Source organism: Mustela putorius, unplaced genomic scaffold (genome assembly GCF_011764305.1).
Source record: "Mustela putorius furo isolate JIRA1106 unplaced genomic scaffold, ASM1176430v1.1 tig00537293_pilon_pilon_pilon, whole genome shotgun sequence".
Lineage (NCBI taxonomy): Eukaryota > Metazoa > Chordata > Mammalia > Carnivora > Mustelidae > Mustela > Mustela putorius.
In genome coordinates this window covers 2,738,975-2,756,291 of record NW_025422431.1, presented here as the reverse complement: position 1 = coordinate 2,756,291, position 17,317 = coordinate 2,738,975, and the positions used below count along the sequence as shown (strand labels likewise).

Genomic DNA, 17,317 nt, shown 5'->3' with positions numbered 1-17,317 from the left:
TGGGAAGACATTGAATCAGGAGATGCTTTAATGGTAATCTGCAAAGAAGTAGACATAAAGCCAGTAAAATGGGGCTAATGAGACCTCCCCAAATTGTGAAAAGCAGATGAGATCAATAAAATATACAGGAGGGACAGGTGCATGCTAGCGGCTCAGTCAGTGGTAGCCCCTTCTCCAGCCTCTGTCAGCCCCATCACAAAGATAACTCCTACCAAGCTCCTATATGTCTAAAAGCCTTCTATACTTTGCATACTCCATTGCAAACCCTTATGTCTTCTGCCACATGTCTTCCTTCCATTTGGTTTTTAAGATCCAGGTGCAGAACCTCATATGTATTTCTCCTGAGTGGTTTAGCCTCTTGCCATGGCCTGCCACGGCAGTTTGGGATCCTGACTCCATCAGCCAGTTTGGGATCCTGACTCCATCATCCTGACTCCTGGAAATGGTGGGGTAGGAATTCCACCTTATAAGGAGGAGGGCATTCAGGAACAAGTCAGGGCAGGGAGGGAGTCAATATTAGGAAGACAGGAAGATGAACAACAGTCCGAAGCTGAGGGCTTAAAGGATGGAGAAGTTGAAGAAAAGAATGGGGATGGTGTGGAGTGAAATTGTGAATACCAGGCCAAGACATTCGGTCTTTATCCTCTAGGATCTGCATAGACATAAAGGGCCACTGGAACTTTGGCGAGGGGGGAGCGGGGGGTTGGATTAAAGCAGTGTTTTTGGAAAGTTTGTCATACAGTGAGAGGTAACAAAGTTGAAAGGAGACTAAGAGGAGGAATACTGTTTGGTCACAGAAAGACAACAATCTGGACCAGGATGAGGTCAGTGAGAATGGAAGGGAACGAGATGGATGAGAAAAATCATTGATTTGACACCTTGGCCAAAGCAGGAGAGACAGGATTAGATTCCAACATCATGCACTTTCAATGCAGCATTTCACAGATCCTTGCAGACTTTTTTAAAAAAGCATCTTCGTGGATAATACATATTTAAAATATAATTTAGTTCTAATATTTTACTATTAAAACATTTGTTTCTACATTATCATTATTAATGCTCCCATTCCCCAATATTTTTAAACTGCAGTTTGGAAGAAAAAAATCATTTTTCAGGGGTGCCTGGGTGGCTCAGTCAGTTAAGCATCTGACTTGATTATGGCTCAGGTCATGATCTCATGGTCATGAGATCTGCCCTGCATCAGGCTCTGCACTGGGCATGGTGCCTGCTCAAGAGTCTCTCTCTCTCCCTTTGCCTCTCTCCACACCTCTCTCCCTCTCTGGAAAAAAAAAAAAAGGTTTTTCCAACTTACTAATCTTTCTGCCAATTCTCAGTTATTAATTCATAAAAATAATGGTGCCACAAGATCTTAATTTTTAGGATGCAAATAACTCATTTCCATTCATTTACATGGATGGCTGATTTTATACATAAGTGTGTGTGTCTCTGTCAGTATTGTGCTTTATCCAAATAACGAAACAATGAAAACATGTACTTCGCAGTGTCGGGCAAACATTCGCCAGGAGTGTACTGTGTGTCAAGTGTTATGAAAGGTTCTTGAAGGTCAGAAGGCATGGTGGCTGCTCAGGGAGCTCACTGCTGGTCAAGGGCGAGGCCCATGAACAGACAAGTGCAGGGCAGGGGCATGTGGAATGTGACCGAAGCACAGTTCCAGGGGCCTGTCATGCCCCTGGTATGCCATGGCCAAAGGAGACAGGAGGAGGAATGGGGAAGGAGGGAAGACAAGGAAAGAGAAGAGTGAAAGATTTTAAATAGGAGGAAAAGAGGGAGGAAGAGTGAAGTAAAAATACGAAGTACAAAGGAAGTACCTTATCCTTCAGTACAGTTTGTGCTGGGTGACGTTTTCAGATCGGTTATCTCATCTGGTATCACCAAGAAGCTTAGAGAAAGCACAGAATGAGCGACGGAGGGGAAGAGATGGGAAGCAAGGCCCACAGTGCAGAAGAGACAGGAGCTGGGGAGAGCTTGGAGCCCCTTGTGGCCTCCTGGCCATCCTGGAGCCTGTGCCCCCCTGCTGGGGCCAGACCTCAGCTGGCCTGGTTAGGAACCAGAGAGGACCTTTTAAAACCAGTCCAACCAGCAAGGAAGGGCTTGAACCACTTCAAAGAAGTCTGAACCACCCAGACAAAGAGCCACAGAAGCCTTTAAATGGTTCTTTTGGTGACTGTTGTCAAGAGCTTCTTGCTGCCTAACCACAGCTTTCTTCCATACTTCTCTCCCCTGTTTTTTGGTTTTTTTTTTTTAAGATTTATTTATTTATTTATTTGACAGAGAGAGATCACAAGCAGGCAGAGAGGCAGGCAGAGAGAGAGAGAGGAGGAAGCAGGCTCCCCGCTGAGCAGAGAGCCCGATGCGGGACTCGATCCCAGGACCCTGAGATCATGACCTGAGCCGAAGGCAGTGGCTTAACCCACTGAGCCACCCAGGCGCCCTCTCCCCTGGTTTTTAAAAATAGAGTTTTTTCTTGTCACAGAAGTTATGCATGTTCATTGTAAACTCCAGACAAACCTGAAGAAGATAAAAATCCCCTCTGGCCCTACCGTTAGGTAGAACCACAATTATTACTTTAGAACATATATCCTCACATTATTCTTCTGTGCCTACTGGTGTATCTCTGCTCCATAGTACCTTCCCTTCACTTACTATGTTATAAATATCTTTCCATGTCTTTATGATAAAATCAAAACAAAACTACATAGTTGAAGGACAGCTAGCAGTGTTAGTCAACAGCAAACCCCAATCCAAACACAGTGGTTTAAACCTATAATAGGGGTATTTTTCTCACAGGAGGGGAGTCTGAAAGTAGGAGGTACAGGCTGGTAGAACAGCTCAAGGATGTCATCAAGGACACTCCAGCCCTTTAGCCAGTTGGGTGTTACCTCATGTCTCAAGGTGGCCCTGAGCTGTAAGGGAAGCAGGAAGCAAGTACTTCATTTTTCTGACCCCCCTGGTGGAGACGGGCAAGGGAGAAGGGTGAGGGTCCTGGGAGCTGAGTGGGCCCGCGGAGCCGGCGTCATTACGTCATTACGTAGTCCTCCGCAGTGGCGGTCTCTTAAGCAGTGGCGTAGTTTAGATGTCCTGTGATTTATCGAAGTGCTCCTTATTGCTGATCATTTCAGTTGTTCCCAGTTTTTCATTATTATAAATATGCTTATACTAAAGTTTTACACATACTCCTAATTACTGCTTTAGTACAAAATTCCTAGAAATAGAAATAAGGTCAAAGAATATACAAAGTGTATATCGCCCTCCAGGAAGACTGCTAAATGACGCTTTCACGACCCATGTCTAAAGGCGTGCATTTCCCTGGACTTTCAACAACCGGCTTTTGTTCGTTTGTTCATCAATAAGCTTTTATCCTATGACCACTTAACCGTGAATTTAACTGACCAGAGCTAGCCCTGACCAGCATCTGAAGTGCCCAGCAGTCCCTGGGGACCCCAAGCGGGACCCCGAGAGTTTGAGCCAGCCCTCCACCCTTCTCCATTGCTGCCTGGATGTGTGGGTTGGTGGGGCATCCTGTGCCCCAGGCAGCCAGTACGGGTCCTCATCTTAACAAGCGTTGCGTGGACTCGTACACGTGAGCATGTACCTCACTCTGCCACCATGAAGTCATCCTCTTTTCCCATCTTAGTCCTGATTCAACACCATCCTGGCTTATTTGGAATTGAGGTACACCTGGTGTCTGGCCTCTTTTGAAACAGCCCTCCCATCTCCTCACACATCACTTTTACCTGATGTACCTCAAGTAGGGTAGCCTCAACGGCCTCCTTCATAATCTGTAACAGAGCGAAGGCAGAGAAAACAGTATCTGTAGATTCAGGGGCTGTTTTCATCATAATAAGCTGCTTTTGGGACATGCTACAGTTTCCTGGTGGGGGTGGGGGGGTTGGTCAGAGGAGTAAATTATCCTTAGACATCACTACCCTTTGAAATGGTGATTAACTAGTGAACAGTTGGCCACTATGTACAGTCCTACTCACTAACAAGGAGCCATCCATGGATGAGAGAATTCCTCTGGCCCAGTCACCTCTCTGAACAGAGTAGGTATTTCAGTATTCATGTCTGTAGGCATATATTCACGTGTGGACAAATGAGTGAGTGATGAATCCAAGCAAGCCTTGTGCTTAGTGCAGGAACATAGGCCAACTCTCAGCACCACCTCATCACCTCTCTAAAATAAGAAAAAGAAAATTCCAGAATTCTGGTTCCAGGAAGGAAATGATAAGGATTCTATTTTGCTAGTCCCGTGAGGACCTCACTCTAACCTCCGGAGAGGTGACACCTAAAATGTGAGCAGCTCTGCTGAAGGAAACTGAGTTCTCTCTGAGCTTTGCTTATAGGGCACAGTTTGGAGCTGCTGTCAATTATCACCACCTCGAGCGAAAAGAACAGAAGAGAAACTAAAATTTAATGAGGCGCCTATTACAAACCCAGCTACAGCCAGGATCATGATACCCTGGCCAGTCACTGCTGCCAAAGGCCTGGCTCAGGCCCCTCTACCCAGGCCCCTCACTTTTCCCAGCTCTGGAATGCTGCCTCATTAACGCCCGCAACATAGATCCCACTCACAGCTCACTGTATTTAACGGTATAATAGTCTCCAATCTCCTCTCCCTACTGAATTACGTTGTCACTGGCTCGATGTCAAAGACTGAAAAATCCTATCAGAACTGCATTGCCAAACTCTCACCAATGGCTGTCACTACAAACGTTCTGTGTGAGTGCCCCAGTGAGGCTAGCTTTAACCTTCATGATAGTTCAGCAGCATAGCTACTTAAGGCATTCATGAAGTTGAACATTTTTCCCATTTCATACTTGGTAGCCATTTGTACTTCTTCCATGAATTGTCTGTTCAGAACCTCTGTGTTTTGGGTGCCCATGAGCCATACATATAGTGAGTGATGTCCAAGAGGCATTTCTGTTTCACAAGAAGAAACCAAGGCCTAGAGACACTGCCTTTGCCCAGGGCCCAGAAGATCATGAGAGGGAGGACTGGAGCTGGGTTCTTTGGAGTCTTTGTGTGTGTGCCATGCTGTCTGACCACATGGCCAAACATGCCAATGTATTTCTTAGGAAATACACCATAAGGCTATGTGCTTTGGAGGTACAGTGAAAATGTGTACTTAATTCTCTATTTCTCCTACTTTCGGCAGAATCTTGGGTAACCCTAAGTCATTTTCCCTTTCTTAACCTCTTTCCCCAAAATACTAGGCAAAAATATGAGGGTTACATATCTTGGGTCATGTCTAACCTTGGTGATGTGCATTTTCTCCATTGTTACCAAATTTCCACTTTTTCCAAATCAAGATACACTTTAGTGTAAGTGCAATATAGCAACAGTATTTTTTTCGTTTTATGATTTCCTTAAGTGAATCTTCAAAACCTTCATATAAAGACATTTTCTAGCATCCCATGTTCAGAATAAATTACATGAATATCAAGCATTTACTAAAAAAGTAACTATGTCTGGAGCCAGTACAACTCCATCCCAGGACCCTAGATCTTCAGTAAATGTGTCAATAGTGAGAATTTACAACCAGAATTTCTAGACATTTGTTAGACCACATGGACAACTTGTGGGTTCTTCAAACTCTACAGCCCAAACAGTTCACAGACAAATACATATATATGGGCAATGAATGTAGAAATAATGTTCTCCTTCACCAGTAATCAAAGCAATCTTTTTTAAAAGAAGAAAAAAGGTAGTTTTAATATATATATTTTTTAAGATTTTATTTTTATTTTAAGACTTTTTAAAAAAGATTTTATTTATTTATTTGACAGAGAGAGACACAGCGAGAGAGGGAACACAAGCAGGTGGAGCAGGAGAGAGAGAGAAGCAGGCTTCCCAGTGAGCAAGGAGCCTGATGCGGGGCTCAACCCCGGGACCCTGGGATCATGACCTGAGCTGAAGGCAGACACTTAAGGACTGAGCCACGCAGGTGCCCCCCAAAACATTTTTTATTGAATCAACACATTTTTTAACATACTAACATTCCATGTTGGTGAGAGTGTGTTGAAATGAGCTCTTAAACTTCTGGAAGAAGTTTTTGGAAAGCTGTTAGGCTTTAAAATATGCCATGCCCTTTGACATAGTAATTCCCTCCCCACAGGGTAATACTACATTTAGACAAAATCTGAATGTTTAAAGATACTAATTCTAGCACTCTCTCAGTATCAAAAATGTCCAACTACGGAAGATTGATTTACTTAAACATGGACTATTACGCCCCATTAAATATGACGTTTCCTAATACCCTTACATGTTCTTCATAGTCTTTGCAGTGTCTACGTATGATATAAGTGAGCCCCTGGTCTTCACCCCCGTCCTCAGACCTGCTCCTCCTGTGCTTTTCTCCATCCTCCTGTGGCAAGAAACTGGGGGGGTCGTCCTTGGCCTCCCTCTCCCGTTCCCTCCAGCTGGCTGGCAGTGGTTCGTCCGTTCCGCCTTCGCTACGATTTGCCCTACTTTCCAGGCCTCTTGTAAAGCACGAACTAAAAAGGCTTGAGGAGAAAAGGAAGCAACCCTAAGTGCCCTTGAGTGGCTAGGGTTTTGGTTCTGAAATCAAGGCCCAGTTTTTCTCCTTCTTGAATTATCTAACAATCTCTTTTTCCTAGAACAGAAACCATTGGGCCAAAATCACCTCGTTGAAAACATATCTAGAGGTAGGATAGCAGAATTCAAAGTATTAGTGCAAGGAATAGAAAAATATGTGAGGGAGAAAGTAATAGGATTTCACTGGTGCTAAGCCTACGTACTGAGAAATGTTGTGTTTTTTCAGTGAGCTACAAATACTATATACCATATGATGGACCGTCAGATGGAAAGGAGACCCTAGAACCGAGTGTGCAGAAGCCTCCACTAGCCTAGCTAGGTGAGTAGGCTTTGCAGCAGGAGGAGACACACTGCCGTAGACTGTTGATGTCTGATGATTCCCATGAGGTTGAGTCATAACACCAAAGGTTTGTCGAGACCTCACATGTACAGATAGGTAGAGAGGTTTATGATGGGTAATTAGGTAATTAGGTAAGCCCAGAGTGGGAAGATGTTGAAGGGCTAATTCACAAAAGGCCTCTTCATGGTTAGAGTCCTGAGGAAGAGGTCTGCCTACTAAGGACTTAGTTTAACTTATAAGTGTGATGATTTAGAAATGGAAAGTTGTGAATGGCCTACAGTCTGTCCAAAGGATGGGATTTACCTCCTTGGGATAAATCACATCCTGAGCAGTGAACTTTACTTTGATCACATTCTAACTTCTCTTTGGAAATATTGTGCCCTTTCTGGAAGAAAACTGTAGATCACTGGAATTAGTCTTAAAGTTTACCTGTCTTTAGAGCACAACACAAGGTTATCCACAAGAAGAGTGAGGCATAAGGCACAAGGCATAAGGCACCAAGAGTGAGTCCTTGAGGTTGTGGTTGAGGTCTTGTGAAAAGTAGGTGAGGCCTCATGAAACCTTTAGGGCATAACAGTCCAGGCATATTGTTGATTTTCTCAGAAGAAGGCAAACAAATGTTGACTCTTTAGACCTAAAGGAACACTAAAAAAAAAAAAAGCAGAACATATACCTTTAACTGTAAAATATGCAACCTTGGAAGGCACTTGAGATAAAAGAGTATTTGGTTCTGGGGACACCTGGGTGGCTCAGTCAGTAAGCATCCTACTCTTGATTTCGGCTCACTCAGGTCATGATCTCAGTGTCCTGGGATTAAGACCTTCATCAGGCTCTGCACTCAGCATGGAGTCTGCTTGTCCCTCTTCCCCCTGCTCCCCCCCCCCACCTCTCTCTCTCTCTCTCTCTCTCTCTCAAATAAATAAATGAAATCTTAAAAAAATAAAATAGATGGGTGCCAGGATGGCATAGTCAGTTAAGCATCCAACTCTTGGTTTCAGCCCAGGTCATGATCTCAGGGTACTGGGATTGAGCCCCACATCAGGCTCTGCATTCAGCATGGAGCCTGCTTGAGATTCTGTCTCTCTGCCCCTCCTTCCTGTGCTGTTTCTCTCTCTCTAAAATAAATACATAAAATCTTTTTTTTAAAAAAAGATTTTATGTATTTATTTATTTGAAAGATTTTACTTATTTATTTGACAGAAAAAGAGTGAGAGAGGAAATACAAGCAGGGGGAGTATGAGAGGAAAGAGCAGGCTTCCCGCTGAGCAGCACCCTGAGATCATGACCTGAGCTGAAGGCAGACAATTAACAACTGAGCCACCCAGGTGCCCCAAATAAATAAAATCTTTTTAAAAAATAAGAAAAAAAAGTTTTAAAAGAGTATTTAGTTTTGGTCAGGGAATGACTATTCTGTTTATGGCCCCCAAGGTCCTGAGTAAATCCATATCCCTACCCACTGGGTTTCTTGACCGAAGGGTAGAGGTGTTACAAGGACTGTTCAAGGTATTACGAGTCCTTTCTCTATTATCCTTTTGACTATTTCAGTCCTTCTTTAGTTTTAAGAGGGTATTGCGCAAGCCTTTTTTTTTTTTTTTTAAGATTTTATTCATTTGTTTTACAGAGAGAGACACAGCAAGAGAGGGAATAGAAGCAGGGGGGTGGGAGAGGGAGAAGCAGGTCCCCTGCTGACCAGTGAGCCCAACACAGGGCTCAGTCCCTGGACCCTGGGATCACAACCCTAGCCAAAGGCAGATACCCAACAACTGAGCCACCCAGGCGCTCCAATACTGTGCAAATTTGAGTAGAATTTAGACAGGCCATTCTGAACCTTAACGGATTCAGCCCCAATAATCCTGCAAACAATTGAATGTTTGAAACTTGGTCCCCTTTTTATCCTTCTCAATTTTGATCATATTGAATGCTCCCCAAATTGACCGCTATTTTTCTAAATTATCCTTGATAAAATTGTGCCATAAGAAGATAAGTTCACAAATTTGGGTTAGAGAGTGAGTCATGTAAGAAGCAAGAATCCAGCCTATGGGAGCAGTCTTAGGGTTAGATTAAACCGCCTCATAGCTTAGGGAACAGTCAGTCCCCCAAGAGTTGCTTGTGGGCCTGTCTCAGCCTCTCCCTCGAATCTAATGCCCCGGCCTCCCAACTGCAAACCCCAACCAGCTCTGTAGTTCCAGAGGACAGAAAAACATGGAGAGATCTGTCCCAGAGCCAGACCTTCATGGACAAAGCAAGAGGAAAACTGAGGAAAGTTCTCACAGGATTTTTTGTAATCACCAAAAACCGTTAACATCCAGACATCCTTTAGTGGGTGAATGGGCAAGCCCTGGGATATCCATATGTGAACCATTGTTTTGGGAATACTACTCAGCAGCAAAAAAGGATCGTCTGTGCAACAACTTGGATAGAACCCAAAGGCGTTATGCTGAGGGTGAGAAAAGTTCATCTCAAAGGGTTACGATATAATTCCATTTCTATGGCATTCTTAAAATTATAAAATTATGCAGGTTAGAGTTGGGGACAAGGCATGGCTATAGAGGGGCCACACAGGGGAGTTTCCTTGAGAATATAGAACAATTCTGCATCCTAGTAGTGTGGTAATTATATGAATCTACACATGTGATAGAATTTCATAGACTGGGGTGCCTGGGTGGCTCAGTGGGTTAAAGCCTCTGCCTTCAGCTCAGGTCATGATCTCGGGGTCCTGGGATCGAGTCCCGTGTCAGGCTCTCTGCTCCGTGGGGAGCCTGCTTCCCCCGCTCTCTGCCTACTTGTGATCTCTCTCTCTCTGTCTGTCAAATAAATAAATCTTAAAAAAAAAAATTTCATAGACTTTACACCAAAAAAAGAAGTGCATGTAAAAACTGATTAAATCCAAATAATGTCTGTAGCTTAGTTAATAACCTACCAATGTCAACTTCCTAGCCTTCACAACTGTTATGTAAGACGTTATTGGAGAAACTGGATGAGGATACATGGGAATTCTTTGTCCTATTTTGCAATTCTGCATCTAAAATTATTTCAAAATAGTTTCCAAAAATTTGGAGGGCACTGATTTCTGCAAAGCAGCACTTGGGAATCTCTTCAGTGTTTACTAGAAAAGTTAATATAAAATAAAGCCTCAAGAATTATAAATTTAATGCAGCTTCTAGTCATCATAACTTCATTTGCTGTAATTTTGATTTGGAAACAATGCTGTTTTTTAACTCTTACAAATATTCTTGTATTGTTGTAAATATAATATATCCAGGAGGGGAAAAAAAAAAAAAACCTTGATGAGTTTCCCCCAGGATGAAATACCTGAAAATACCTAAAAACCTCTTTACAGAGCCCCTGGTGTGTGGCTTCTGTCTACCTTTTTAACCTCATCTCCTGCTCCCAGCATGCATTCTGGGGTGAACTATTTGTAATCCTCCCCCTCTTTCCAGTCCATTCTTCTCTCCTCTTCACACTCTGTTTGATGACCTTCTCCTTCAAGACCCACATCAAACTATGCTTCCTCTACAAAGCCGTCCCTGGCCCAGGAAGCAGAGTTGCTCCAACAGCACGCCTTCCTGCCTATGGGGTTGTAGCATAATGTGGAGCATTTGGTTATTTGTTCACTGGCTGAGCTCCGACCCTGGTTGGTGAACGCCTTGAGGGCCCCAACTGGGTCCCATTCCTTCCTATAGGCCCTGAACCTGGCTCAGTGCCTAGAACACATGCTCCCTAAATGGTGACATGCAAGGGACTGAATCGGAGGCCCTGGAAAGTCCTTAATAATAAATTTTGTCTGGGGCACCTGGGTGGCTCAGTGGGTTAAGCCTCTGCCTTCGACTCAGGTCATGATCCCAGCACCCTGGGATGGAGCCCCGCATCCGTCTCTCTGCTCGGCAGGGAGCCTGCTTCCCCCTTCCCCCCACCTGCCTCTCTGCCTATTTGTGATCTGTCTGTCAAATAAGTAAATAAAATCTTTAAAATAATAATAATAATAAATTTTGTGCACTCCACCCTGCCTTAATAGAGTACTTTTCAACAAGATGTGCAACGAAACTGGAGATCAAAAGGGGACAGTGAAACACAGTGGCAAATGAATTCTTAAAATAGTTTTCAAACGTCTGGCTTAGTTAAGACTATTATATTTTAAAAATTTCCCATTCTTTTCTTCATTCATGACACAGTATTGTAAGAGGCTTTAGCAAGACCACGAGGTTGCATTTGTGAGTCTCCTTAGACAGATAAGATCTAGAACTTAAGAACAGGATACAGGTTCTAGAGAAGAAAGTGTGGGATGTCCAAGACGAAGAGCACAGGTCTACGTTAAATCTTGTATACTGCTTCCAGCTTCCACTAAGAGCAGCGTGGTGTCCCCACCTTGCAGGCAAGTGGCTTGCTACTCCACCTACCATGGCTGCAGACAGAAAGGCCCTGGATGACAAACCCCTGGTCGCCCTGCTCAGCATCCGCCCCGGGGCCAATGACCTGGGACTCCGTAACTGTCTTCAGGTCTAGCTTCTGTCTCCATCCTCCAGCAAGATGACTCAGACTTTCACAATCTAATGGCCATTTCAGACTTTCTTGCACAATCTAATGGCCATTTCTCCATCAGAGGTCTGGTAACTTCATTAAACAGGGCAGATAACCTCCTGCTTGAAACCCGTCCCTCCCTTGCCTCCTGACGCTCCCCTACCTCTCCTATCTCCTTTCTTGATCACATCCCCTAAATTCCTCTAAGATTCAAGCACTGGTCTTTGGCTCATTTTAAAAAATAAAAGTCACAACAAACTTCTTCCCCGTGTCTCTAATTGCCCATTTTCTCTTCACTGCTTTCTGATACCCTGTCATCTTTAAAGGGCCAAGTTAGGGGCCACCTTCTCCCAGAAATCATCTAACTGAGCCCACACCCATCCTTTGCACTGTCTTGGAGCACTTAAAATGCCAAATATACTTCCACTATTGAGCACTTCATATGTTCTCATTTGTGGGATCCCTTTACCGTTTTATGAGTTACTCAAACAAAGGCTTCTTCAGGACAAGATCCATGTCTTAAAATGATCCCATGTCTTCATGGTGCCTCAAAAAGAGTTAGCACCTTATTTTAGTGGTCAGTATATACTTGGTGATTGAGATCAAGACAATGTCGCAGTGGCTTGGAAAAAGAAACCCAATGAAGAAAGCCTTTGAAATTTCTTTTTCCTTCTTCTGTTGCTCAGGGCCCTAAATCAGAGCAAGTCATCACACACTGGAGCTGCGCAAAATCAAATCACTTTTCTGGCCACAGTGCAGGGGTGTAGTGAGAGCATAGGGTTCCGGTGGGTTCATGCTCTAGCCTTGCCAGTGGTTGATCTTGAGCTTGAGCAATTCACGTGAACCCGGAGCCTTCATTTCCTCAAATTCAAAATTGAGATAATCACTAAGGCCTTTTGGAGATGAAGTCTATAAACCATAAGAGTGTCATTTGTGGTGGGCATTTCAGGAACCATGGTAGACCAGGGGAGAAGCTATTGGAAAGTAGGCAGGCCTTCCCGTACCGCTCCAGCGCATATCCCCCCTGAGGGAGGCCCACTCTCTCCTCCGGGCAGGCAGCTAGAGTCTCGGGGACCTGAAGAATGAGTCTGCATGAGAAGACAGAAACGCAACCACTGAAACGTGTCAAGTTTGTTCTAGACATCACCAGGGTATTCCTTCTGGTGGCAAGGCTAGAGAATTAAATAAACAGTCTGTCAAAAAGGCAAGGAAATAAAGCTGGGGAATTCTGAAAGGGACTGGCTATGGGACAGGAGGAGCAGTGAGAGCGGAGGAGGGCTGACTTGGGATCAAGGCACCGTAGGCTTAAACACTGGTCAGATCCACTCGTTCCAGAGGGAGGGAGAACATGTCACGTGCCCCAGTGACAACGGCAAGCCACACAGCCTAAAGAAACATCGTCCTAAAGGAAGATAAAGTGACATGGCTTTTATGTGCCTCCGGAGACACAGACCCTCTCTTGAAGCGTGAAGGATCATGAAGGAAACACAGACACACTGGGGCCGCAGAAACAAACGTTCTCTCCTCGGCATGTCCCAGCAGCCACTGCAGCCCTGCTCCCGGTCTGTCCTCAGGCTAAACGCCCAAGGGCCAGCCGCCCACCCCTCCCAGAGCAGGCCAGGCAGAAAGGGGCTGACCAGCTGCTACGGGCCATACGGCAGCGTTACCCAGCCTGGCCCAGGGATGCCTCTTGAGTTGAGATCACTGTTCAGCAGGGCAGGTCCAGGACCCTGGTAGCTGGGACCTCAGCGGGATTCAGGACCTTAGAGGACAGCTATGTGAACTAAGAGTGTTGTGAGAACAGAACCCTGGAGAAGCTACCTGAACCGACACCATCCAGATCCCTGGCCTGGATCTGCTGGAGTGGGCTTGTGCTGGTTCCCCACCGGACCTGGAACTATCCCACCCGCCCACCCACGCCTGCCACCTTGGACTAATTCAGCTTCGAGAGGCTGAGCCTCCCTGTGAGTCAGGTCCTTGCCCTGCCATGAGAAGAAGGTGATTGGCTGGGCCTGCCAGGGCTTTGTGACTCACCGGCAGGACCCCTCTAGCCCCTCAGAACCCTTCATGCCTGCCTGTGCATACTGCCTCCATGCAACCCCAGAATAACCTGGATGTGTGACCCAAGGGCTCCAGGGGTAGCAATTCTGCAGATTTTCCAAACAGTGACTTCAGCCCCCCTGGGCCTGGGCAGGAAGGGTTGGCCCAGTGACAATGGGCATAGCCCTACATCAGGAGCGGGAAATATTTTGGCAGACTCCTCAGTCGTCCTCTGATCCCACAGCACCTGTTCCAGTTCTCCTGGCCGGTAGGATGGCATCTACAAAGCCAAATAGTTGGGAAATCTGGAGTTGGGGAGGGACTGAGATCAGAGGCCCAGCTTCAGGAAGCCCACCCAGATGGCTGTCCCCAGGCAGAAAGGGCAGAGTTCTGTAGTATCTCCCTCCTGGAATGCCCTTCCTTGGGCTCGGCGACCTGAAGCTGGATATGTGCCGGGCAGCTGCCTTCTCAAACAAGGGCCCTTGGATTCTCACTGTCTGTCCCAGTGACGCTGGTGACACTCACTGAAATGTACTGTGTGCTGGGCTCTGCTCAGTGCTTGGTAAGCCTCTGAGAAGTGGGAACTGGCCCCATTTTATACATGAGGAAACTGAGGCCCAAAGCCAAACTGCTAGGAAATGTTAGAGCCAGGATTTGAATCCAAGTGTTCTGCCTGGAGATCAGTATTCTTAAAGTAGCGCTTTTTTTTTTTTTAAGATTTTATTTATTTATTTGACAGAGAGAGATGACAAGCAGGCAGAGAGGCAGGCAGAGAGAGAGGAGGAAGCAGGCTCCCTGTTGAGCAGAAAGCCCGATGCGGGGCTCGATCCCAGGACCGTGAGATCATGATCTGAGTTGAAAGCAGCGGCTTAACCCATTGAGCCACCCAGGCACCCCAAAGTAGCACATTTTTGGAGGCTGCTGAAGGCCTTCCCAGTACCCACTGCAGAACTGGAGGGCCTGGTCTTCCATAGCCGTGCTAGACAGAGGGTAAAGTCTTGGGAATTGCAGTGGGCTCTCCTAGGGACCAAAGAACTGGGGACCCCTGAATTATCTTAAGATGCATTTGTGGAAGATGGATTCCCACTGAAGTACTTGAAAACAAAAAACCAGAATCAGATTTAGGCTTGTGATATCATTATTAAATATTGGAATGTTTGCTTTCAGAGTTCTACAAATTTATTTATGATTTAGGAATATAAGTACCTAGAGCTCATGTCATCCTAGGTATCTGGGGAAGAATTGGATGGTTTCTAGAAACCCCTCTGACATGGGAGAATGAGATTTAGACTTGGCCGTTTCCAAGGCCTTAGGCCACAGAATGGTCAGTAGCGTCACATCTCCCGGTGAGAGCTGTAACCACCTTTCCCATCACCAGTAAATGCACCCTGAACCTTATGGTCCTAGCATAGGAAATGATTTAGCAAAATGACCAGATTAAACCTCCTCAACATGTCTTTCCCATGACTGCAGCCCTGGTAGCCAGAGTCAAGGTCCTGAAGAGCAGGCTTTTCCCAAGGCCACGTTCTCAGTCCGATCCTGGAATGGGGTTTCCAGCTACCTCGGCGGGTGACATGCCACAACCCAATCGGGCTATTTCCCTTGACAGCCACCGTGTGCCAGAGATGATGGTAGAAACAAAGGGACAAGGAAGGCCCCACTATGGTAGCTTTTGGAACAGAGTTTGACACCTGGTGGGGTTGACTACTATTCTCTCAGAAGAGGGAAAGCAACTTGGTAACAGTTGTGTTAACTTAAAGAGTCTTCTCAGACCATTTCTCTACTGTAAGTGGAGGCAATTAGACCGCGCAGAGCCAGACACTTGGGTAAATGCCTTATATATCTTTGCCCCCAGAAGCTGGTCTGGTTTGAGTCTAGGTCTGAGTTAACACCCAATACAAAAATTCATCAGAAGTGGGACCAATTGATGAGGTTAACGTGTGACTTTGAGGCATGGGAAGGTTGGTGTAGTTCAGTCCAGAATCTTAGACGCAATGTTCCAGTCCACTCCAGCTGGTCCAGTTCTTAGAGGACATCCAGGTCAGAACTAAGCACTCCATTCGACCACCCTCATGCTCTGATACCACGAGCCTTTGACAGAACCAGGCTTTCCTCTTTGGGGGACCAGATCAAAGTTAGGGGCTCTCTTTTTCTAAATCCAGCAAGGCAGAGGATTTGGGGATGGGGGAATGTTTAGAGGCAGCTTTACTCAGGATCTGGGTGCCACCTGCTGGCCATAATTTAGTTGTATTTACAGGGTCAAATCTAGGAAAGGAAAATGAAATCCTGCCCTCCCTATCAGGATGAGAGGTAAGGGAACTAGGAGGCTACTTCTTTGTGACCCTCTAGCAAGTGTGACAGAAAATCTTTGCAGAGACCCCTGGATGCCTCAGGTGAGTCCTCTACCCTGACCAGGGTAGAGAATAGCCAGTCCTGAGTGGAGGTAATGGCTCTGATCCTAGTATCAGCCTCCCACCCCACCCCTAACCACTTTCCCAAAAGCCGCAGAGGAAGCAACAACAGGATTGTTGGCCCTGAAAGCAGACATTTTTTCCCCCCAACTTCCTTCTTACACGCCCTGTTGCCACCTTGGAGACACTAGGTTCAGACTGATCGAAGGTGTGGAAAATGCCCTCCCATCATGAGGCACAGAGAGAATTGGGAATTTCTGGCCCAGAAGACTTTGGCATTTTTCAAGTTCCTGTGTAGCTCTTAGTGACTCTAGGAGCTCTGATAGCAAGGTCTTTACTTCTATTCTGGAAGGAAAACGGGGAATGTTTCCTATGTACCGAGGAGGAAGATGGCTAACACTTTCCCCGCAGGGAGGTAGCAGTACATGGCCACATCCCAGCCTTTGCCTCTGCAGTGCAGGCCGGTCAGTCCAAGGTATGCCCCTGTGTCCAATGAGGGCAGTGTCCTAGCACCTGGCTGAGGACCAGAATCACCTGCATTGTGTGTGTGTGCGTGCGTGTGTGTGTGTGTGTGTGTGTGACACTATATATAGTTGACTCTTGAACAACATAGTTTGAACTGCACAGGTCCACTTATATTTTTCCAGAAATATTGTACGGGACTATAAATATATTTTCTCTTCCTTGTGACTTTCTTAATAACATTTTCTTTTGTCTAGCTCACTTAGAATACAGTATATAATCCATATAACATATATGTTGGTCAACTGTTTATGTCATCAATAAGGTTTTTGGTGAACAGTAGACTGGTAATTAAATTTTTGAGGGAGTCAAAACTTATACACACATTTGCAGCTGTGCGGGGCATCAGTTCCCTCAACCCCTGTATTGTTCAAGGGTCAACTGTGTGTAATACACTGTGTATGTTATGTATTATATATAAATACATACTGAAAAATTGGATATGCAATACATTATATATAGTTATATCCATAACATATATAATATAGTTGTATATAATACGTATATAGTTATACACACACATATGCACTGGGGCTTTACTCTGGCCTACTAGGAAATCTCTGCAAGAAAATCTGATATGCTCTTCTAGTAAACAGTGTGGACCATCCCCTGTCCTGTCCCATCGAACCCCAAGAAGGCTGCCCTCAGGCTAAAAGACCCTTGAAGCTCAAACAATTTCAGTCAAAATCTGGAGAACTAATTTTGACCTAGACCAATGCCTCTGCTTTTATTGAGTAATCAGCCCTTGAAACAGAAAAAAAAAAAAAAAATCCCTAAAGTGGCTCAGGAACTCCCAGAGCCAACCTAAGACCCCCTCCCCTTTACCTCCCAGGACCAGTCCTGCCCAGCCCATTTCCTGGGAGGCCTAGCAGAGTGCAGAACCATAGCTCCCACATATCCCCACCTC

The 17,317-nt window shown here is 45.4% G+C and overlaps 1 protein-coding gene across 2 annotated transcripts in view; it reads left to right on the top strand.

Annotated features, from left to right (window-relative positions):
• Positions 1-17,317, top strand: part of MAPRE3 (microtubule associated protein RP/EB family member 3) — a 52,842-nt gene that overhangs the window by 27,818 nt on the left and 7,707 nt on the right. The window contains exon 1 of one of the 2 annotated variants that reach the window (XM_004765378.3): positions 13,511-13,745. The exons of the other annotated variant lie outside the window; for it this stretch is intronic. The gene's annotated coding sequence lies outside the window, so the exon portion shown is untranslated. Of the gene's footprint in view, positions 1-13,510; positions 13,746-17,317 lie in introns of those variants that run through there. 2 annotated transcript variants of the gene reach the window in all.